Below are 23,972 nucleotides of genomic sequence, written 5' to 3' on the forward strand. Positions count from 1 at the left end.
ATACAATCTACAAAACAGTGATCAATCGTTTTAGCATGCGGACACAAACGATAGTTTGTCGACCGCGGCACGAAACAGCCCCTTTTCTTCAACCAAGTTTTGACAGGAAAGGTTGCCGAATGAAATTCAAAGAAAAAGGTTTTTGCACCTGGAGGAATGATCATTCGATGGGACACGCTTGAATAAGCACACATCTCTAAGTAAGGTGCACGATAAAGGGGAACAGGGAACGCTGTGTCAACATACAAGTGCAGAAGAAATTTCTTTACGGGAGGCTAACATGAGCCATATTTTAAGCGGGCCTTTAAGTAGTAAACACTTTCGGCAACCTCCTTCAAGAAGCCCCAAGTAACCAACGGTACATCTCTAACAGATCATGAAACTATTTCTGGAAGTAAATGCATAAGCGAAGCTGTAGTACACTTCTCTTAAAATTGAACTATTACCGTCACGAAAAAAGAATAGTCTGGAGAAAAGTTGCCTAAAAGACAGGTGAACAAAGATGAAGAAAAGGTTATCATACCGCATGACTTCAACACGTGAGACCAAGCCAAAAAGTAGCGAATACACTTGCAAATCGTGAGCACTGTAGCACTTGCAGGACGCAAGTAGAGCTGCTAGGAACAAACACGTTGCAAGCTTCAGCTCGGCTAAATATGGACAACTGCCACCACTGCCAAGTATTAACCTGACGCTGTACTTCTGCAACTTCCGCTGACTAGTGAGGGTAACGTTAGGGTATTGAGAGAGGGGCGCAGCTAAGAACAAGTTGAAGTCCTGCTTCCACGGAATACCTACAAAGTGATTTGGCGTCATACACCATTGTCCAAACCAAAAATCCTGAGCTTTTTTCGAACAGCCCCGCCAGAAACAGCACAAAAATGATGCGTTATGGCAAGGGCAATCTCTACACTTTTCTTGTGAGCACAGAAAAAGGCGACGCCGTCCGCATATATATAGGCCAGTACACGAGCCTCACTGAGTTGCTGTGCGAACCCGTGAAACATATGGTCTTGTAGAATTCGAGTACAACGCGGCTTCAATTACAAAGGGCACAAGGACGGGGACAAGGAACAACATTGCCTAGGCGTTAAATACGTCGTATAGGTGGCCATGGCGTCATTGGCGGCGTCTTCACTCCAAAGCTGAAGCGTGCCAATTTGCTTCTTTAGTTGCCGCATTAACCACTGCCTCAAAATTGTTCGGGCCTTTGCCGCATTATTTTTGTTGATCAGAGCGTTTTGAAGACCGCATCTTGTGTGCTTTACGTACATTATACTCTTGTCCCATAGCGTATTTAACGCCTAGATCCGTTTCTAAACGCCCCTTTCGTTAGAACAGCGAGCCATGCGCCGCATTGGCAATGATCGCCGGCGAGGCACGTACTCCTCCTTCTTGTTTGTGCAGGTGCCTACTTCGCGCATGTGATGACTGGAAAGTACGCGTGTATGATAAGCGGCTCTGTACGTATTTAACCACTGTAGTCTGAAAGTAGCGTCATACGTCGCGTAATGTAGTTGCAGAAGAGCGCTCTTCTTATGGGTGCGCCATTCCGCCGTATCTTTAAGACGACAAAATGGATTGTTTGCGCGTACGTCCATCAGACATTTGGTTTCGTAAGCCCTTTCCGCTTTTCCCGGCTTCTCATATGGCTGGTTTCGTTTGAATTCTTTCACCTCTGTGCTGGTTTACGCATAAGCTTTCAGTGCGGGGTCAGCGAATCACAGCAGCTGGCGGCGCAACCGCGCTCTTCAGGCGCAGTATTCTTCTCTGCGTTGGCATGTGGCTGAGAGATCATACATGTCCATCAGGAGAACACTTATTCGACAAGATTGTACTTTCGAAGAAACAATGGGCTCAGCATTGCGGTCCAGCATACGTGTCATCCGTAAACTGTGTAGTCCAACCAGGAAAAAGGGCATGCCATATCCATCGGGTGCAATTAAATATCGAACGGTATATATGCGTGGACTATTGGTCAAAGTCCTTTACAGTGCGTCCGAAAACAATATCGCGTCTTTACAAATTACAGAATATTGGTCTACCTCCTTTCAGGTAGATCGCAAGACGGAACGGGACAGGAACCTACTTTTGATTATTTGTCTGTCGTTGCCTCCATTTTAGTGGTAAATATGCTTGTTTTCATCACCTATTTGTAGTAATACACATCGTGCTTTTCCGGGTTCTTCTAAAGCCATTAAAGTGTTGTTGTAGATGAAGTGCTGAGCCTTCTGCCCGTGTAATGGTCGCATACGATGTTACACTGGCTGGAATAAATAACAGAGAGAAAGAAAGTTATTGAGAGGTAAATCTTCAACTACTAATCTGTGGGTGTAAAGTTCGAAGCCTCCGATCGCGGTGCGCCGCAGATTGCCATTTATTTATTTACTTATTTATTTGTTTATTTATTAAGTTCACGCAAAACACTTATGGATTCCTGCGACGGACATCAGCGGGCAGCAATACAACTAGGAGAGCGAGCCCACAACAGCTATCGCTGCAATAAATCCGAGTCTCTTCCCGGCGCTATAAGAGATCACAATTGCGCCCGTGTTCAAGGTTGCACGCGCAGACCACGAAGAGGTGCAGTCGTTTTCGCAGCTCCTCGAGTGTGAAGAAAACCCTCGGGCAGAGAGTCCTATCTCAGAGAAGCAAGGCATCGAGCACGTCCAGAGCAGAGAAAGCTCCGTTTGCGCTGAGCTGCGCAGTTAAAAGCGGCGGCGTATCCCATGCTATAACACTTAACTGCGCAGCATTCATGCGAGGCACGCGCTTCCGAAAGATAGAATGTTGCTGAAGACGCGAGCAAAAGTGACTGTGCGCTGGCACAGGTACTGTACAGGCTAGTTCTGTTCACAGCACAGAATTCGCCATGCGCGATCGATGTTTCATTGTTATTGTTGCCATCGCGCGCGAAAAAATGAGAAGCTTGGTTACTGTGAGTATTGGGAGGTCAATCCCATCGCTCGTAATCAGTTGTCAAGATTGGAGTCGGGCATAAATTAGATGGTAGCTGGCCCATGCATCCGTACAACTTATCCACGCTGAGGACGTTGTTGAAGGGAAGGACTGCTTCTTATCGAGAACGAGGAATATGGGTTTATTTACAGTATCTACATCAGGACGTTGCAGTTCATCAGTTTAGCATGACTGCGAGAGAAAGTACACTGAGCAGCCGCACAACAGCGGTTTATAAACACTCGGTCCTCCCTCGATCCCAAGGTGAGGGAAACGTTCGACCAGTCATCGTAAACGAGTCGCCTCTCTGCCGGAGGGACACACACACTTCCGCACAGGTTCACGGCCCCCACCGACGCCAGACGGTCTTCGCAGAGCTCGGGGCTTACGTCAGGAAAGGCGCGCTTTATTCCCCGAGCTGACCCCCGCAGCGCGGCCGCCGGTTGTCCATTGTCTTGCGTCTTGAACGGCGCGTGGGAAGGGGGCTCCAACTACGTTCCCTCGGGCACTCCCCCGCTCAGCGGGCCGTTCTTAACATGACTGAAAAGTGCGCTATCCGAAAATATTATCGGCACGATGTGTGTGTGTGTGTGTGTGTGTGTGTGTGTGTCTGTGTGTGCGCGTGTGTGTGTGTGTGTGTGTGTGTGTGTGTGTGTGTGTGTGTGTGTGTGTGTGTGTGTGTGTGTGTGTGTGTGTGTGTGTGTGTGTGTGTGTGTGTGGAATTACGCATACCTCCCTTTTTTGTCCACACACCCCACTCATTTCTAATATTATTAAACCTTTTTTTCCAAATCAACAAGGGTTTAGGCAACGCCTTTCTACCACCACGCAGTTAATGGAAACCATCAACAACTTTTCCAGCGCTTTGAATAACAAAAAAAATTAACTTGACGCGATTTGTTTAGACTTCTCTAAAGCCTTTGACAGAGTCGTTCACTCTCTATTAATCACTAAATTGGCACAAATGGGAATTAATTGCAATTTTGTAGAATGGATCAACGCATATCTGTCCGGTAGAACCGCAGTATGTGGAAGCGAATGGCATAAAATCGACCACCCTACCTGTTAGCTCAGGCGTACCGCACGGGTCTGTTTTAGGTCCTCTTTTATTTTTCGCATACATTAATGATATCAGTTCCGTTATTAGTGAAGACATCACCATACGCTTGTTTGTACGCAGGTGATTGTCTGCTATACCGGGAAATTAATGACGACAATTATCAAAAATCGCTGAGTGACGCTCTTGCTGCCATTGAAATGTGGCGTGAAAACTGGAAAATGAAGATGAATGAATAAAAGACAGTGGTTTTCAAGATATCCAACAAGATAAAAATGCCCTAGATCACAAATACTTTGTGAACTCCCGAATACAGGCTACAGTTGATACACTCAAATACCTAGGGATAACTACCACCAACAACCTAAGCTGAAAAACCTATATCAGAAATATTAGGAGTACTGTCCCCCAAAAAACTTTGGTTTCTGCGCAGGAAGTTGAAGCTTGTGCCTCAATCTGTCAAACTAACCGCGTTTCTTACCTATGTGAGGCCAGCGTTAGAGTACGCAAGCATTATATGGGACCCGTTCCAAGTGGGTCTAATAAACAAACTCGAAAGGGCACGAAGAAGGGCTGCACGGTTTATTTTGTCCAAGTATTCCTCCACCGACTCGGTAACAGTGATGTTAAACCTGCTTCAACTACTACCACCTCTACCCCCACTGGCGCCTAGTGGCAAGACTAAAATTCCTATTTTTGCTTCCTAACACCATTTTAACATCGACATTGCAGATTACTTAGCTCCCCCAAAAAAGCGAATTCTCAGGAAAAAGCACGATTCGTTGCGCAACAACTACATGTCGACGCATATGCATATTCAACCCTAACTCGAACTATAAGAGACTGGAACGCCCTACCTTCGTCGGTTATGCAGTGCACCTCAGCTGAAACCTTCGGGAAAAAAAATGCATAATGACATCATTACAATCCTGAAAATTTGTTTGTTTCCAGTCTTGCATATATTTTTTTATTTTTACTTTTTATCAACTAGTAGATGTACCGCATATCGTCTGTTTTATGAATTCGAGTGTTTTTCATGAATTGAAAAAGTGATTGCCAAAGTGTTATATTACTGTTAAAATTATTAGTTTATCTGTTTTCTATCAAGGTCACGTTATCGATCTAATTTCGAAATGAATTGCCGGAGTGTTATACTAAGATACAAATTCTGTCTGTTTTCATGCAGACATGTTCTCATGTTTTTGCATAATTCATGCAATTTACTGTTGTAACTCGCAGTTTGTATGTTTGACAACTTATTATTGTTGTAACACCCAGTTTTGTATTTGTGATGCCTTAAATCCCACTCTGTAACTGCCTTACGGCCAACAGCATTGTAAATAAAATAATAATAATAATAATAATAATAATAATAATAATAATAATAATAATAATAATAATAATAACGCGGTCACCTATAAGTGCCGTTTTCTGCGCCTGGGGCTTTCCTGGAACCCATTTATGCTACTGCACATTAGTCATCCGGCTCCGTAATGTGCGTTGTCTATAAAGCACACTCAAAGTTAAACTATCAGTAATATCAATAAAAATGGTATGTTAGCTGCTGCTTGTAAAGATGGCTTACGCACAATTTTCGTGAACAAAAATCAACAAGTGCATATTCAACAACGACGACAAGAAAAACTACATTTAATTCGACACTTCTAAAAGCTTTTGTATTCCGAGATATTGATAAAGTTGATTCTCAGAACGCTAACTTCGCTTTCAGAGGTGGGAGTCAGGACACAAAATTGAATCCCCCCCCCCCCTCAAGTGACGTACTGATTCCATATAACAGGCCAGTCTAAAAGCCTGACGGAGCTGACAATATCTGCGCTCCTGCTGCGGGCTGACAAAAACAAGACTGGCTTCACATTAGGTACTCGTCTTATCGAGTATCCCACCTCTGAATGCGAAGTTAGCGTATTGAGCGTTAAATTTGATGAGGAACGTCTCTAAACCCAGACGCTTCAGAAGCGTCAAATGAAATGTAGTTCTTTTGGATTAAGATTGTCTTGAAGTTTCTAAAAAACGCATTTCATGATAGCAAAATAAAAAAAAATAGCAAAATAAGAACTTTTGTTGAATATGCACTTCTGAGTCGTTCGCGAAAATTGTGTCCGCCAATGCACATAAGCAACCATTGGAAGCAGCGTTTGCGTAGTTAGCATAGCCTATTTATTAATATTATCGATGGTTTAAACTTTGAGAACACCGTATAGCATAACTGCTGTGGACATACTTCAGGTGCCCTGTAGATTCTGGTGACTCATATTTTCCGACTACTGGTGCACCGCACGGACTAACTTCGTCCGTTCTATGAAGCCGTTCAGGTCTGTTCTATTATCTTTCTTATTATATTTTATTTTTTTAAGTTACACGCAGGTACCAACTAAAACCGTCTACACACTCTGTCCCATCAACTCTTCCGCGTAGTGCAGCGAATGCCAACGCTCGTGTCTGCTAATCATCGACGAGAGCCGGTTGCGCGAGTTTCAGAGAAACGGGCTCGCCCATTGTGCGCTACTAATCCCACCGCGACGCTTCCATTCAGCCGGCGTCGCCCACAGGGCGATCAGCGACGGACAATGGGGAGGAGCCATTCTTCTGGTTCTCTTTACTGATTCGCTGTGACGACCCGTAGCTTCCGCTCACCGTGCTCCAGTTAGGTATGACGGCGGCTGCCGTCAGGCCTGCCGTGGGATTGCTGTAACATAAAGCCCCTTTGATCTTGACGGCGATTTAGGGATAGTCGTACTGCCCCCTTCCAGTGCCGCCTGCACACAGTGCCTGTCCCGCATCGGTCGGCGTTGAACATCAGCGTTCGCATGCCCAGAAAGGCAGCAGCAGCGGCAGCCGGTTCGCTGGAGAAAGCTCAAGGCCTCTGCACTCCCTTCATGAGCGGAAGCGCGACACCAGAGCGCGGAAAGCATGCATTGCAGAGAGCAACGCGCTATTTGCGCAAGCGACAGAGCATCACCGGCGGGACTTGGTGCCGAGGAACGAAAAATGCGTAGTTTACATGAATGAAAATGCAGCGCGCAGGTCTGAAGCGCGTGCGCGTCGAAAGGAGACATTCCAAAGCAGCACGCGAAATCTTCGCAGAAGGTGCTGTCCCTGCGCGGGCATGAAGTCTCCTTGCGGGCGATGACGCCGCAGCCAAGCTCTCCGAGACAGGCGTGAACGTATTATAGAGAGAAGCCTTCTTCGGCTCTCCTAACGCGCAGACCCACTGGTAAGCAAGTGCAGGTGACTGCTATCAGCGGTTCAGCCACGCGGTGCCACGATATTCGAGCGGGGGAATCCCACCGGATCACACGGCAACGCTTCCTTGGCAGAATAAAGGCACAAACTCAAGGCGCTGCGCCAAATGACGCCGAATCAAGCAGGCGGAAGCAAATGATCATAATGAAAGCGAGCGTAATACGCGGAGGTGGCAGCGAGGCGACGGCCACTGTCTGACAATGGAGTGATGCGAAGAGTTGCCGGCGGCGCCTTCCATCATCACATAGCCCAAACAGCTGTCGCCGACAGCAGGACTCGCACAAACAATGCGAGCTCCGAACGTGCACGAAACGGGGTCGCTCAAGCCTCGCATTATTCCTGCCCAATGACGGGGCCTGCATGCATCGCCTCTATACCGAAGCCTGCGCCCTGGGAGCTGTTTTCCTATCGGCCGTAGGTCACGATTTCCTGTTTCCGTCCTCCGCGCGGGCTATTTGTGTATGGAAGCCGCCTACGCGATGCCTGCCGATTAATTTACCCCGCACAGCCCACACGGATGACAATTTGTGTTGCGCTCGCTCGTCGAATGCGTAGTGCGCGAGCCCCTGTTATGTACGCTGATCGTCGCACTGTTTGTTTACGAGCGCGAGCTCGCATTTCTTCGCTCTTGTTTTACTGTCGATTATTTTGGGCTATTCAGCAGCTTGCTTTATTCGACCACACCCAGGACAGTTGCCACGTGCCGACTTTTCTCGACTGACTGGACAGCGGCACTATATGTTGCTGCAGAACAAACATCCGAGATTCCAAGTGGAGAGGCAACAGGCAGAGACGTGGTAGATAATTCTGGACGTATATATCTGGTGAGGGATTTTTATGCTCAGTCTTAATACAGTCGTTAATTATCCCTCTCTTCTCGTAATGAAGTGGAAAAAATACTACCAGGAATCAAAAAGCGCTCACTACTCTCCCGTGGCGGAAGACCATTGCCACGTGACAGGAAGAGGAGAAAGAAACAAATTTGTGCAACTTTGACAGCTACACTGATACACTGCGAACGACTGACATGCCGCGGTCTCTGGGCTGAAGTGAGAGTACGATTATGACACGACGGAAGACAACGTAGCAACCGCAACATCAGTATAAAGACATTCGCGTGGAAAGGGAGACGCCGATGCGAAGAGGAGAAACGGCGCGGGCGACGGACAAGATGTAGAAGTACTTGTTGCTGGGCTAGTCGCTTCATATTGCTGAGTAGACCATAAATATGATCGCTTGGCGCTAACAAGCAAGCACGGAAGGGAACAACGGGAGCGCCAACTTTCGACTGTTCATTCTCTATTGCATAACATGCAATATATACACGCAGACGAATGCGCGCCATACAAAAACAGCTTCAATCGCGCAACACCCTAATCACATGCCGGCTATCAAAGAACCTTCTTTCTGCATGCAAAAGTAAAACTGATGTGTAGCTAATACAAGACCAACCTGGCTCTTTAATATGAAACGCCTCTAACGATTCACGTGCCGTGGTGTCCCTGCTTCTTCCAATTATGCGTATCTTGTCCAGTCGTGGCTCACACGAATGTGAATCGCAGTGCTTAGGCAAATATGCTCCGTCTTTACCTTTCAGTGACAGCTCGTGTTCCCGCGCACGCTCATTTACGCATCGCCCAGTCTGGCCGACATATGTCTTACCGCAAGACAGCGGAAACTCATACACGACTCCAGTAGCCCATTTTGTGTACGGCTTGGCGTGTACTTTAATACAGCCACGTTTCTTGCTCCCATCGGAAAGAATGCGAGGACACAGCTGGGCGAGCTTGCGTGGCGCAGAGAATACTACTGGCACCCCAAGTCTGTGTGCAACCTTCTTTTACGTTGTGGATTGCACGGTGCATATCAGGTAAGACCTCCGGCTTCACCCTTCTCTGCGCTTGCTCAGCCCTTTACCCGTCTTGGTCGCTCTGGAATTTTGGTCGCTCTGGAGTTTCGCGAAAGGGAAATATTGTTATCCAACCGACTTTAAATACGGAGTTACAGAGGAAAAGCCGTACGGGTTTCACAGAAAGAAAACTTCGCGGTCACTCTAACACGATCGCTGGTCCGAGGTTCGATCCCGGACAAGGGAAAATTTACCTTAGCTTCGTGCTACAGACCCGTGGATCACAATTTTTCCTTTTTCCTGTTCTTCGTTTAAAGAAGAAAAAAGAAATGCCTATATGAAAGAAAATCGACGTGTGAAATTCTCCGAAACAATTTGAACAGCTCGAATCGCGAAGAAAAAGATAACAAAATGGGAACATGGTTTTTCGCGATGCGCATACATCGTCCGGAGCAGCTGACGCTCAACCTGATCCGGAAGTTAAGATGCGGACTCGTCGTGCGGTTATTTAACATGCTGAGAAACAAAACAAACCCCCCACGTCTGTGATCGAGGCCGGCTGCAAGAAGCAATCAATGCGTCTGGGGGCGCGGAGAAAAGAGAGAACCTCATTATCCTGCCGACCGGAACACGGTCTCACCATACGCTCGACTCGCCCAGTTCGCCGTCTTGGTATTTAGAAAGAAGAGAGACGGCATACAACGACCGATGGCACTGCATGCCGGGCTTTTTCTCTGGTGGTAAACTTTTACTTGTTTTCGAAAACGCCCCTGTACCAAATGAAACTTCCACCATGCGAAGTGGAACAGTGGGAGAGTATGCTTTCCAGCGTAAGCTTGAACGGCCAAAAGCGCCTAGTAGAGCGAGCTCGCGGGTTGGCCATACTCAGTGGAGCCTTGGACTAGGGCACCAACCCTGTGATTGCAGACAGAAGAATCCATCAGAAGATGGAAGACGCCGTCTGAAGCCGCGAAAATCTCTTTTCTAGAGCCCAATAAATGTTTTCCGATCCGATCCGATCCACCATGCGACGCCTCCCTGAGAAAGAACAAGTATAGATTCCACCACGCTCAGTGGAGAAAACGATGCATTTGCGCCTCAGGACGCAAGGCAAGAAGCAAATGATTGTATATAGGTTCTGGCTCAGAAGCAGAACGTTACAAGACGAGCAACAAAGTGCGTGCAAAAATGCTATATGTAATGGCAGTGGTCAAGTGGGCTACCATAGTGTAATTAGAGTTTTAGATTAGGGGACGCAATTGGCTTGCGCACGCAAGAACTAGGGGCCACGGTACTGCGCATGCGCAGTACCGTGGCCCCTAGTTCTTGCATGCGCAAACCACTTGCGCCCCTAATCTAAAACTCTCTATAATCCTTCTAATTTGCTATACTGAACTATTATATCTGATGCTTTACATCGCAAAGTTATCGCGCTGCACAACCAGGGACGGCGCCTGAAGGGTCTCATAAGCCAATATTTATGCTACCATCCCTATCAAGCTAACTACATTAAACGGATTGCCAACACCGCGCCGATATTTCCTCCTTTGTTGGGTACAACCATGCCTGGCACAGCATGAATATTAAAAAAAGATAATATGGCAAATATTAACCCTTTTCAACGTCGACGGGAATGTTACGTGGGCATCACGGTTTTCGAGCTCATACAACAGATTGTCTGATTGGTACAATTGAGTAATTGATTCATTTCCTCTATATCGCTGTTCAGTGGATCCATACAACAATGCCAGTGCGATCACATGCACGAAAATCTCAAACAGTGAAAGCTGGGCGCGCAATTGGAAAGGTGAGAGAAATTAACATTTAATTATATATGTACACAGAGAACCGCAATTTTCTTGTGATTTCTTTGGTATGGCCTATTGGCCTTGTCCGTTTTGAGATAAGCTCAAAGCAAGCCCTCCGTCTATTGCGATCACATGGTGGTTGACAACGCGTTGACAACGTATCTATAGCCTTATTGGTTCTAACCTAACCTCACTGAAGCTGTCATATCATAACAATAATTTGATGCAAGTCAATCTCCAACGTTGATAAAGGCTGGATATGACTTGCAAGAAATGTTGGAGGCCCTAAGCCGACGAAGTGTAAGAGTAGGATTGAACATTACTATGCAGAAAACAAAGGTAATGTTAAATCAGAAAGAAATGACTACAAAGTTAGAAAAAGTTCAACGTCGTGCCGCGCGCTTAATATGCTCAAAGTACCGCCGTTTAGACTCCGTTACACTGATGTTGCAGTCTTGTGAACTGGAAACACTAGAAATACGAAGGCAAAAAAATCGTCTGAAAGTGTTTTTTTAGAATGCTACATGGACATTTAAAAATCAACAAAGATGAGTATGTGCAGCTTCCAGGAAAACGAAGTAGTCGTGTTAATCATCAATATGTTTTACGCCCATACTTTGCTCACAGTGATGTGTTCCGCTTTTCTTTTTCCCTGCCGTGATTGAACTTTGGAACGCGATACCAAGCTTTGTGCCAGATTCCAGTGATGTTTGTGAATTTGAAAAATTGTTAAACATGTATTTTTGTGATTCCGCTGCCGCTTGATGCACCTGTATATACGGTCTGCCTGTATTTAAACCCTCCCTGTAAGAACCCTCAACAGAGGGTTGACAGTATGAATAAATAAATAAATAAATAGACTGGCAAGGGAACAAGAACTCGTGTTTTATCCTTATCATAAAAATGAAATTTACAAAAGAATGAAACAGGTTGGAGCGCTTGCATACGGCAGGCGTTACTAAGCCATGACCGGTAGTTTACCGGTATCCTTGAGAACAATGTGTACAATCATTGCATACTAGCGGTACTAAATGAAGCAGAGACTTGGAGGCTAACAACGAAGCTTGAGAAGAGTTTAAGGACCGCGCAACGAGCGATGTAACGAAAACAGTTCCACATAACTTTAAGAGACAGGAAGACGGCGAAGAAGAAGATATGTATCTGTTTGGTCGCTGTCTTTGTGCCGCGCTCTTTTCTTTTTTGACATTTACAGTCAGCATTGACGACGATTGACTAACAAGATGTCGGGTGAACATTCAGCGGGCCGGACGCCTTACAGGAACGACGTTTCTTTTTTGAGTTAAGATTCTCACAGTATGCAGGTGATGTGTGCATTTGGACATCTGGGTCTAATATTCAATTACTTCAAATGGCATTGCAAAACGGCATAATTATCATTAACCAATTATTGTGAGAAAGAGAGAGAGAGAGGAATGGTTCTTCTATCACACGCAAATACATGCTGAATTGACCTTCACTCGGAGGCAGTAAAAAATTTCACTCTTAATCTGGAAAGACAACCTCTAATCAATGTCACACAGAACCAATTTCTTGGTATAATAATTGATAGGCAGCTATCCTAGACGCCCCACATAAAAGTCGAAAACGAGGTCAGGTGCGATAGTGATGGTACTTCGCAGACTTGCAGGCACTTCATGGGGTGGATCAGTATCGTCCATGCTGACTGTTTACAATACATTAATACGAGAAAAAATTGCGTACCTGTATTCCACGCCCATCTTACACGGACTTTCCCCATACGTCAGAAGAGCGACTTCAAGGTCTCTTAGCTAGATGACTACGCATGTGTCTAGGAGTTCCACGAGACACTTCTAGCTGTCTTGTAATGGCTGAGGCTCGCCAACCACCGTTTCCAGTTATGAGAACTACAGAAACATGCCGACATTATTTTCGTATTCAACCACACCATAAAAATAGCCCATTGGCTCTAGACATAATGGAACGAGATAGAAGTTATGTTAACAAAGAAATTCAAGAAAATCTCCATGCATTACCGAGAAATGAATTTTAGAACCCAGACGTCGAATATACTCCACGGCTGCTTACACTTCCAAAAATCGAATTGTCAGTAGACGTGATATTCAGAAAAAGAGACATGTTCATTGTAGCTGCTCAACAACTAGCACTTTACCATATATATATATATATATATATATATATATATATATATATATATATATATATATATATATATATATATATATATATATATATATATATATGCGCGGTATTTAGAATACAGACACGTCTATACAGATGGCTCCTGTGCAGCAACCGCTTCAACTTCAGCGTTCCTTATACCGCACCTCAATAAACAAGAATAATTTAAGTTATCTCGCGCAACTTCGTACACAGCGGTCAAACTATTCGCAATCCTGTGTGCGATAAAATTTACAACTTTCATAAGAGATGCGCAACAATGGGTAATTTTCAGCTATTCACAAGTGGCACTAGCACCACTCTGCAGCACAAAAGGAAAAACAATCAGTGATAGTATCATATACGAAACACTCAAAGACCTCACAAAGGCAAGGTAAGCGAAACATGAAATAGCATTCCAGTGGATAGCAGGACAGTGCAACATTCCTGGCAACACAACAGCCGACGAAGCAGCACGAAAAGCACACCTCAACGTTGATGTGGTTCGGCTCCCACTATATCAAAGAATGAATTGCGCTGCATTATAAGGGCAACGTCTTTCAAAATTTGTAGAAATACGTGATTTGACCAGAATTCTAAGAAGTCGAATTTGTATCATATCGATCCGTTTACCGAATTCAAGTTTTCATTGTCATTAGACAAATATAGAAACCCTTATACATCGATTAAGGCTAGGCACTGCCTACACAAAACATTTCTTACAAAGAATTGGCCATGCGGAAACTCCCGAATGTGATTGTGAATTTGTAGATGAAGATACATATCACGTCCTTCTAGACTTCCCACATGACGACACATCGAGACGCCGACTTAAATCAACTCCAATGATATTAGACCGCTGAACTCTCAGTTTAAAGGAACTTACGGGCTCTTGGCCACCAACGGCCTTGCGGAAGAGCGCTTTAAAAGCATTAAAACGTTTATCGAAGACAGCGGCATTGTTGGTCGTTATTAACGCTCTTAATGTTCCGTTTATTTCAATGTCGCTGTATATGTGTATGTGCTTGGGTATTATGTTATGTTGAATGTTCTGAAAATATGTGATAATGCATTTCCACAATGTGTGCACCATCCGCTGGCTAGAGATTGATTAGGTGACAGTATCATTTGTATTTTTGAGACTTTCTTTTACAGTGCTGTGGAGTTATTTAACTTGGATATTGTACGTAAGATGTATTTTTAAGGTCATAGTGTTATTGTGAAAACGTTGCTTGACAAGTTCTGGTGCTTGCATAGGAACGTCGTTTGTTATGTAATCTTGAACTCTGTGTGTTTCGGTTAGACCCATTCAAGAGCTAAGGAGAAGCCATCGCCTTAAATTGTGCGTCAGCATCTCCTTATAGCACATCAATGAAAAATAATAAAAGACGGCGGTGCGGATTAGAGGGCGTTTAAATGGGGGTTTCCGATATTCTAGTTGACATTAGGATGACAAAATTGCGCAGGTCCCACGCACTGTGGAAATCTATGTGAAGCATTTTGCCGGTACCTGGCTATTCAGCATTATTTGGGGTTCCGAAAAACGATACCAGCGGACGAACGCGTGTCTGCAAGTCGAGTAGTTGTGTGAGATGACAGCGGCCCGACGACAACCACGTTGTAGACGATCGTATGACAGCAATGGCATGCTTTCTACGCCGGCCGTTCGACGCGAGCCTACGACATGACGATTGTTGGGCTCTGCATGAGTAGCGGACGAACGTAAGCGAGAGAAACGCGGATTGCGATGTCATCGGCGAGTACGTGTTATATGACCGTACGCATATATGGCTATTTCATGTGGTGTATGCTAAAACTACGTCGATATATGTACGTCAGCGTGATTAACTTGGGCGATCACGAAGTCTATTCAAGGTCGCGTAGTTTCTACGCGGCGTAAGCTGCTACGAAGAAACTGCTGGGCAATGTGGGCCAGAGCCGGCGACAGTGCAGCCTAACACGGCGCCTCATTGCACAGGGTGCGGCAAGGAAAGAAGACGACAAAGTGGCACGGGGTGTATGCGCCGACTGTGTCAAAGAGGTGCTGGCTTTGGAAAGCGAGAAACAAGCTTACACAGGCTGGCGGATGATGTGTTGACGTTATATCTGTAAATGCATGTTTTGTTGCACATTACAATAAAGAAAAAAAGTGCTATCGTGGCCTAATCGTTAGGGCACTCGGCTGCTGTGCTCGATGGTAGAGGTTCCATTCCATTGGTCACACATTATTTCGTTTTACAGCGTAGCTGTACGTCGCTAACCGATCCGTCCGTCTGTTGCCTGTACGCCGAAAACTCCTCCGGCGCAACCCCATGCGCATGTGCGAAAAAAAAAAAAGCAAGCGAGGCGCGCGATTGGCTGCGCCAATAGTGACGTCGTTGCTCTTCGTCGCAGCCGAGCACGCGCGCAGAAGTTTTTCTCCGGCTCCGAAATGGGTAGGCAACGCGTCATACGTACTCCTGAAGAGCAGGCAGCTTTCGATCAGCAATGCCGTGAATAGAACCGGGAACGAGCTCGTCTATACCGTGCCGATACTGCAGCGCGGGCACAACGGGCTCGTGCAGCCGGGCGCGAACAGCAACTGCGTACCCAGGATCCGGCAGCCTACCAAGCCGTCGTTTAATGAACCGTCGGGATAACCCAGTGATAAACACTGCGGCTGCACGTTTAAGCTTCGCTGGCTAACCATTTGTACGGAATGTTATGGTGGTGATTTAAAGGCGAAACAAGGACTATACCTACCGCAAAGTGACAAAAGTGAGTCAAAGAATGCTTCGTTAAAAATGTAAATTGCATTTTGGGGTCTTGCGTGTCAAAACCACGATCTTATTATAAAGAATGCATTATTCATTATTATTGTTATTATTATTATTATTCATGGATTAATTTTGACCATCATGAGCTCTTTAACGTGTCCCAGATATACGGTACACAGGCGTTTTTGCATTTCACCTCTATAGAAATGCGGCCGCCGCGGCCAGGATTTGATCCCGCGACCTTCTGCTTAGCAGCGCAACGCGAAAGGAACTAAGCAACCACGGCGGGTCCGCATTAAAGATCGAGCCGGGTAGGCTGTCTGTAATGCGTAAGGCGGATGGATGACCGGTTGTCTATTAGAGTCACAGAATCGGTGCTAACAGAAGGGAATCGCAGTCGAGGACGGCAAAAAATTAGGCATGGTGTGATCAAGTTAAATCCGCAGACGCATGCATATACAAGATGGGGTCGGCGGGCGGTAATTGGAGATCGCTGGGAAGAGGCCTTCGTCCTGCAGTGGACATTAAAAACAGGATGATGATGCCACCACACAGGTCCGCTCTACCGGCATTACGACATCTCAGTATTACCAACCAACTGTTTTCGAATCAAGCATAAATGACTTCCTGTACATGAAATACGATTTACCCTGGGTGAGCTCTGCTGTTTAAATTGCCACTTACACAGAGCGGCCAACATTCACCAAAATAATTTCATCTATGCAATAATGCACTGACGTTGATGCGATAAATTTGCAAGTTCGTAATATTAAACATCCCACTACTGTGAACAGACAAGAGGGAATTAACAGAAATTCGTGCGTAGAAAAGGTAAAGAAGCTACAGGTACGCTGTCCCGCCACGCTAACTGCGAATCCACGCAAATTCCATATCATTCCCAGGGCTCGAACGATTATATCGCCGGGCTTCGCTTCAGCCGTGCTTGACCAAAACTTAATGGTTTGTTGCTGCCGCTCTTCGGCACTGTGCTCGCGACCGGACACTGTCGAAATGTGTCAACGGAAGAGGAATGAACGGGGGAGTGAAGAAGGAAAGAAAATTAAGCAGAACGGAGGCCCTAACGTGTACGTGCGTCCTTGATGTCCATCCAGCTCTGGAAAATGAAGCAGATGAAGAAAAAACAGCACCGACTGCTCACACAGTTGGGCGCCTGTTTTCCTTTCTTCGCTTTTAATGGCCGTGCTCATCGGAATCCAAGCCGCCGTATAGAAGCGTGCTCAGAAACGCAATGCGCTCCCGGGCGACGCTCGCAGCCCGTGGCCTCGGCCGCTGCTCACGGGTCGCGCGCGTGGCACACGCAGCGCGCAATGCTAATTCCTTCGCGGCTGACGCTAACATTCCGATAACATTTACGGCAGCCACATGCGTGCACTCGCGACGGCTCGAAAAAGCAGAGGAGGTGCGCGAAGGCATGCGTATATTGCACGCCTTCAAAGCGGCACCGCACGAAGGAGGAGGCCTCGAGAGGGAAAGAAAACGCGCTGGCCACCTGTGGGCGTTCAATTAAAAAGGATGACACAACTCGCGCACTAGCCAATTTCGCGGCCGCCTTCATGAATTCGGTTGAGACGGCCGTCATTTATCGCTTCGTCGCGATGTCGTTCAGCTCAAAGGGGAGTGTAAAGGCGAGGTTCCCAGTGAGAAAAAGTCCACGGCTGAAAAGACGCCATCGTGCGGAAAAAAACCTCGGCGCTGCCGGTTGTTTCGCTGCTGAGCGAAAGATAGCGAGTCGGATTTCTGGTCGCGCGCGGTCGTGACACTTCGATCAAAAGGGAGAAGAAAAACGTGCGTTGCGGTCGATAAAAAAAAAAGAAGAAGAAAGAAAGAAGAAGAAAAACGATCAATCGCGGCACCGCCATCCCAGATCGTGGGTGCGGAGGGCTGCCGAACGATGTCGTCCTTGCGTTGGGCGCCTGAACCAGCGAGGACAGTGGAGTCAACACGCCAATTTAAAAATTAATAGCACGCGGCGACGCAGAAGCCGCGCGCCACGAGCCGACGCCGTATCGAACGACGCTCGATAAGCGCGGTTCAAGCCCAGCCCATGACACACATTCAAGCGATTCCACGAAGGCGACTGCAGTGAATCATATTTTCATGCCCGTCCCCATCTGTAGCGCCTGGCGGTATGCGGCGCCCCGAGTCCGTAACACAACCTCGCATCTCCTGCCTCCAAAGAAAGCGCCGAGCTGCTCGAACGGGGAAGGCGCGCCCCGCTTTCCTCGTTGATATTCTAGGGACCATACCATGCTCCTCGACTTATGCGCCTTTCCGGCGCCGTTAATACGACACGCCTGCGCAGCCCCTCATCGTCACTCATATAGGAATGCGACGCACAAGGACGATGCAACACGGTCGCATTACGCGCGCACTACGCTATATATATATATATATATATATATATATATATATATATATATATATATATATATATACCGAACCTAGCATCAAAAAGAGCCATAATCCGAGTGGGTTGCAAAATGGTAAAGAATGCAGGCACACAATGGCTGCACGTTGCTTGTATGTGTTCTTTTTTTTCTTCTTTCAACTTTATTTCTATGCTGCGCGAGAAGTGCATCAGTAGCTTTGAACTTTCACTTGCAAAGTTAGGACCGTACACAAACTGCACACGCTAGAGTCGCGGCGGCTCAGCGGCTATGGCAGCGTGCTGCCGAGAACAAGGTCGCAGGTTCAACTACAGGCTGCATTCGGACAGCGGCGGTGGAACGCACGGACTCTCGAGTATACCGTATACTTTAGGTGATTGTTACGGAACCCTATACTGGTGGTCTGAATGACATATCGGATCCACGACAGAGTCTTTCATAAACGACTGTGCCGCTTCAGGACATTTAACTATATGCAATTTAATAATTTTAATAACGTGAAATCTACGTGGTGCCTCACAGGAGCGTATATTATTGAGCCAAAAAGTACAGAACGCTCGTTCTATAGTGTTTTCTGGTGCGTATCTTAACGGGCTCCGCCAAGGGATTTGCCTTTTTAAAGCGCGATTTGGTCCCGCAGTGGCGCACGACCTTTACACATTCGCACTATGGAAGACTTCGCAATGAAAGAATGCCGATAGATTCTGACCGTTTCGAATCACGGTGAGCACGCGCCGAAAGCGCAGCTCACCGTGGTGCTTCGAAATGACGCTGCGGGCGGTTATCCGAACTCGTGCTTTGACGCCGCTGAAAGCCGCGTTCAGCTATAGAGTAACGGATTCTACACTGCACCATATACATACATATACGAGGGCGAATCAGAACGTCTTTGCCCCCCCCCCCCCCCTTTTTTTTTTTAAGCCGAATTATGGCTGTAAATGCGAAGTCAACATATCCATTCCTTAGTGGTGGACCTTTTTTGGACCGGACCGGCCTTATCTACCGGTAGCTCCGCGGTACGGCGCTGCTGTAAGTTGTTGAAGATGGCGGTTGTTCTTCGCACGACCACGGCGTCCGAGCAACGAAGTGTGATTCGTTTTGTATGGAGCAAGGGACGAACACGCATAAAAATCCACAAGGAAATGCAGCCCACATATGGGGAAAGCTGTCTCGCTTTGAGACACCTTTCGTGGCAGGATAGCGATTCACGTGCAACGATGAAGCCAAGACAGTAGTCCGACGATGGTTACACAGTCAGCCGGACAAATTCTACCACAGGAGCATCTCAAATTTTGTGCTGCCATGGGCCAAATGTATGAACCGGTGTAGGGACTATGAGGACAAAATAGCGTAAGATACGTAGAATCGTACGTACATTTGTAAAGGCTTGTACGTACCTTATTTTGGCTAATGAAAAATAGGGGCAAATACTTTCTTATTCGCCCTCGTATATAAATAGACAGCGCGCCGACATCGAAGGTTTTAATAGGCAAACGCACGTACTACAGAATAAACACCTGAAAGTCACGACAGATGCATTCGCATTTAATACAGATGACGTGCTGGTAATATCAGCGACGAGTATGCGATGACTGTTATGCGTCTGCTGTTCCAACGGTGCAATTTCGGCAGCAGAAACAAAATGCGTCCAACGCGTACAGTGCACAATTCGCGAGAGGAGAAGCGTGCTAGCTAAACACAGCCGGCGACAAAAGTTTCCGAACCTCGCGACTCCAGGGATATCGGTGAGAAACGTGGACAGCAGTACGGAGAAGCTAAACTAAATTCTGGGGCTTTACGTTGCCAAGACGACGATCTCATTATGACGCATACAGTCGTGGGGGGCCTCCGGGTTAACTTTGACTACCTGGGGTTCTGAAACGCGCACCTAAACATCATTTCACGGGAGCGTATTTTGACTTTCAACCCAATCGAAATGCAGCCGTCGCGGCCGAGAAATCGAACCCGCAAATTCGAGCTCACCAGCGCACGTACGGAGAAGTGTTCACTTATTTCAATACAGGAATATAGAAGCACTGGCTGCGACAAAACCTAGATTAAGAGTTCCGAAAATTTTTCCGGTTCGGGGCACGTGCATACACACACTCGTCGAACTATCGCGGCACTATACCGAGCTGCCCAGTGGACTTCCAACAGAGCTGACCAATCGAATGTGTATCCTTAGAAATGCGAGTAAGGCGTTATTTCCCAGAAAATGAGAGAGAAAGTAAATAACTGAACATGCCCCTTCTAGAGAAATACAGGTTTCACTCTTACGCTTTATGTAATGTTACACTATAAGTAATGTTCAGAATGAACACGCGACATGGAGCGATTGAATGTAGTTATAACACACGACAGTATGAGAACCTATAGCTGAACGCACACACGTGATTGTCTTGTCATCTGTTTTGTTCTCATCAGCAACTAGAGTTAAGCTCCATTCAGTTATCAAACACGCAAAAATAGTACAAAATACGTCTATAGTATATCTCGCTAACTAACAGCCTAACTCGCTCAGCACTCAGTACTCCTATAGTATTTCACTGTGTTGCAGCTTAGCGTTCACCTTGTTTCCTTCACTTACATGCTGGCTGCGACTCTCACAGCCGTATCCAACACGCATGTACGTGACAACGGTGGAACGGCTATTTGCCAGGGAAAGTGCATCTTAACTTGTCAAACGCCGAAAGAAAACGCACTCGAAATTAGTCAACCCGGACTTACGCTTCAAACGCTGAGACCCATGTGGCCGACATAGGTTTCATTCAGGCCACGAACTCTGGTTTGAAACACAGCGCGGCAATTGGAGATGGCCTCGTTTAACAATGCGCAAGGAATATACTGCCAGCAAATAGCGTCTTACGACAGATTTCTGGGCAGCTATAGACACTGCATGAGAAAGGGCAAGACACTTGCGCATACAAAAGGAAGAGGTTGAATGCGTATTCGCAAACTAGCCTGGCGCTAATCGCCCTGACGTAAAGGACGTCAAAGCGGCAGTTGACAGAACCCAGAGAAAACGAAAGTATGCTGCAGGTCAGCAGGAAGAGTGCCTTGACTCGGTTGGCAAAATGAGCTCCAGGAGCAAACACCCATTCTGCTCGAGGGAAACAGCAGCGGTCAGACTATTTGCTCGAGCGCAGCAGATTGCCCCTGAAGCATAAGTTGCGGCAGAGTTGGGCAGAAGAACGTGCGCGGCCGCATTTCAGGGTCAAACAAAACCCGACGCATGCCGTGACAATGTAAGGTGCAAAGGCCGACTCAACGATGAGTCACGCTGGTTTCTCAAGCATGCAGTTCCCGCGTCGTTTCAAGTTTCCTTCCAACACCACGCGCCAACGTCGGGCTAAGTTGGAAAACGCGGAGTTTGACAGAAAAGAAAAGCAGCCATACCTGTTGCGAGATCGGCCCAGCTGCTGCGCTCCGTCACTCTGTCGTGCCAGGTTCGCGCGGCGAGTCGGCGGCTGCGGGAGGAGAGGCGAAACCGTCAATTCAGCTTCTTTGCACAGCACGCACGAGACGCGAACACACGCAGAAGGGCACGAACCGTATTCCTTTCAAACCACAACGTCGCGGGAGAGGATCGACCGGCTTGCAGTTTTGTCGCGTCACACGCATTCAACACGCGACAGGGCGCGTTGCGTTCACCGGGAGAAATGAAAACTCCCGACTGCAGAATCGCGAAGAAGAAAAAAATCCGACGCAATGAAAGGAGCAACGAGACAAAGCCGCAGCCACGTGATACTCGGCCAAACAAGTCATTTCCGCTGAGAGAGAAGGAATTTAAAAAACATCCGCGAGAAAGAGAGAAGGGCGAAGACGATCGAGCATTTTTTCGCAGAGGAGAAGGCAGGGTCATGTCGCCCACAGGGCTCGCCGCCCAGCTACGCAATCAAGCAGCGCCCGCTGACCACTCGGCACGCGCCAATGGCCAATCACGGGGAGGGAGGGGGGCAGGCATGTCGCGCGACGCGAACGGGCCCCCCAGAGGGCGGCGAGGACGGAGAGCGCGCAATATCGGGCCGCACCAGATATTGCCGATCGGGGCGCATAAAGAAGAGCGAGAGCTCGGCCGCAGGCACCGCAAGCCGGTCTGCCGGGTTTTCCCGCAAACAGTACTCGCTCGATGGTGAGGTAGCCCCAACACACAGTCGCGGCTGGAGCGTACGCCGGGCAGACGGGCCTGCACGGTTGAAATAAGTACGGCTAGACCATTTCACCGTTATTTATCTTTAAGGGTTCAATGAATTAGAACTTCGCGGTTTGAGAAAGATGAGCTCGCGTACTAACGTCGCGCAATAACTAGGCTTGAAGAGCGAAAGTCCAGTGCGTAGTGATGCCGCGATAGTATGCACGGCACGAGGCGGCGTAGGGGCTTCGGCGTCGCGCGGCTGAGCCCGAAGTCGTGGGATCAAATCCCGGCCACGGAGGCGCCGCATTCCGATGGGGGCGAAATGCAAAACGACCAGGTACCGTGCATTTGGTGCACGTTAAAGAACCCCAGCTGGTCAAAATGAATCCCGAGTACTCCACTGCGGCGTTGGAAATCACTGTCTGGCAAAGCAACGAAGCCGTTTCAAGCCAGAAGGACAAAGTTCAAGCCGAATCCAGGTACTAACTGTCATTAGCATGCTGACTGAACTACCATACTCCGACACTAGTGCCACAGTTCACTAGTAATTCCGGCAGGACAGGCCATGCTATACAGTACCCCCCTCCCCGCCCGCTTCCTTTTCGGAACAGGATGCAATAAAACCGCTAAAGAGAAATTTTGCGAGAGAGAGCTGCACTCGTCAAAAGGTTGACGGCCGTGTGTATGTGAATGCTCCAACCCGAGATCACGTCTACCACGACATAGGTAAACATTTTCTCTCTCTCTCTCTCTCTCTCTCTCTCTCTCTCTCTCTCTCCCCTAGACGCATGCTAGCTATATTCTAAATATGAACTAGCAAGCAGATCAGATTTGGTCTATACATCTCGAAGCGTATGGTTGGAAGAGTTCGTCACAATGCAACGAGCAGACCATCATGTATCCAAAGTACTGCAAACGAAAACTCAAAGTCGGCGATGATAACGACCTGAGTAAAATTCATGTGATAGTTGCAATATATAGTGAACATACGCTATAGTAAAATGCGAAGAGGCGTAATTGATTTGTTGTTCTGTGCTACAAATATGAAATATATGTCACCTGGAGCAGGCGGCTGAATGTTAATAGGGCCCGGTGCCTGCAGTATCAACAGACTGTTCAACCAAATTTACGAACTTTTTGGACATCGGGAGTGCAGTGTATGCATTTTTTTTTCTGTCTTCGCGTTCAAACTTTCTACATTTTTGTTAAAAGTATAACATCTGAGATTAATGTTGCAATTGAGAAATTAAACACATTCAAGAAACAGACAATTTTCTGACACGCTGGAAGTATATGCCGTGTGTACCACATAAGGTTAGCCAAGCTGCTCAACGAAATATACATTTTAAAAAACACGGTGCAAGATCGAATTATAAAACCAACGGCGTTCGGTTGTTACAGGCCCGACGACCCAACACCGTAGGTCTTGTGAATGCACTTTGCACCGCGTTCTTTAGTTATTGTTTTCTCGTTTAACAGTTTGGATAACAATAGCTGCGACAAACTATAAACTGGGAATGAGCAGTTCGCGTTGTTTAGCTCCTGGTCGCTAGAAATTTGGCGTCGTTGCGCGTCAC

The 23,972-nt window shown here is 47.0% G+C and overlaps 1 protein-coding gene across 4 annotated transcripts in view; it reads right to left on the reverse strand.

The window, feature by feature from the left end:
* The window catches only part of LOC135915636 (band 3 anion transport protein-like), a 316,698-nt gene that overhangs the window by 145,620 nt on the left and 147,106 nt on the right, over positions 1 to 23,972 (reverse strand). For all 4 annotated transcript variants that reach the window (XM_065448767.2, XM_065448776.2, XM_065448789.1 and 1 more), the window contains one exon: positions 21,657 to 21,727. The gene's annotated coding sequence lies outside the window, so the exon portion shown is untranslated. The remainder of the gene's footprint in view (positions 1 to 21,656; positions 21,728 to 23,972) is intronic.

This window comes from Dermacentor albipictus, chromosome 1, assembly GCF_038994185.2.
Source record: "Dermacentor albipictus isolate Rhodes 1998 colony chromosome 1, USDA_Dalb.pri_finalv2, whole genome shotgun sequence".
In the NCBI taxonomy this organism is placed as follows: Eukaryota; Metazoa; Arthropoda; class Arachnida; order Ixodida; family Ixodidae; genus Dermacentor; species Dermacentor albipictus.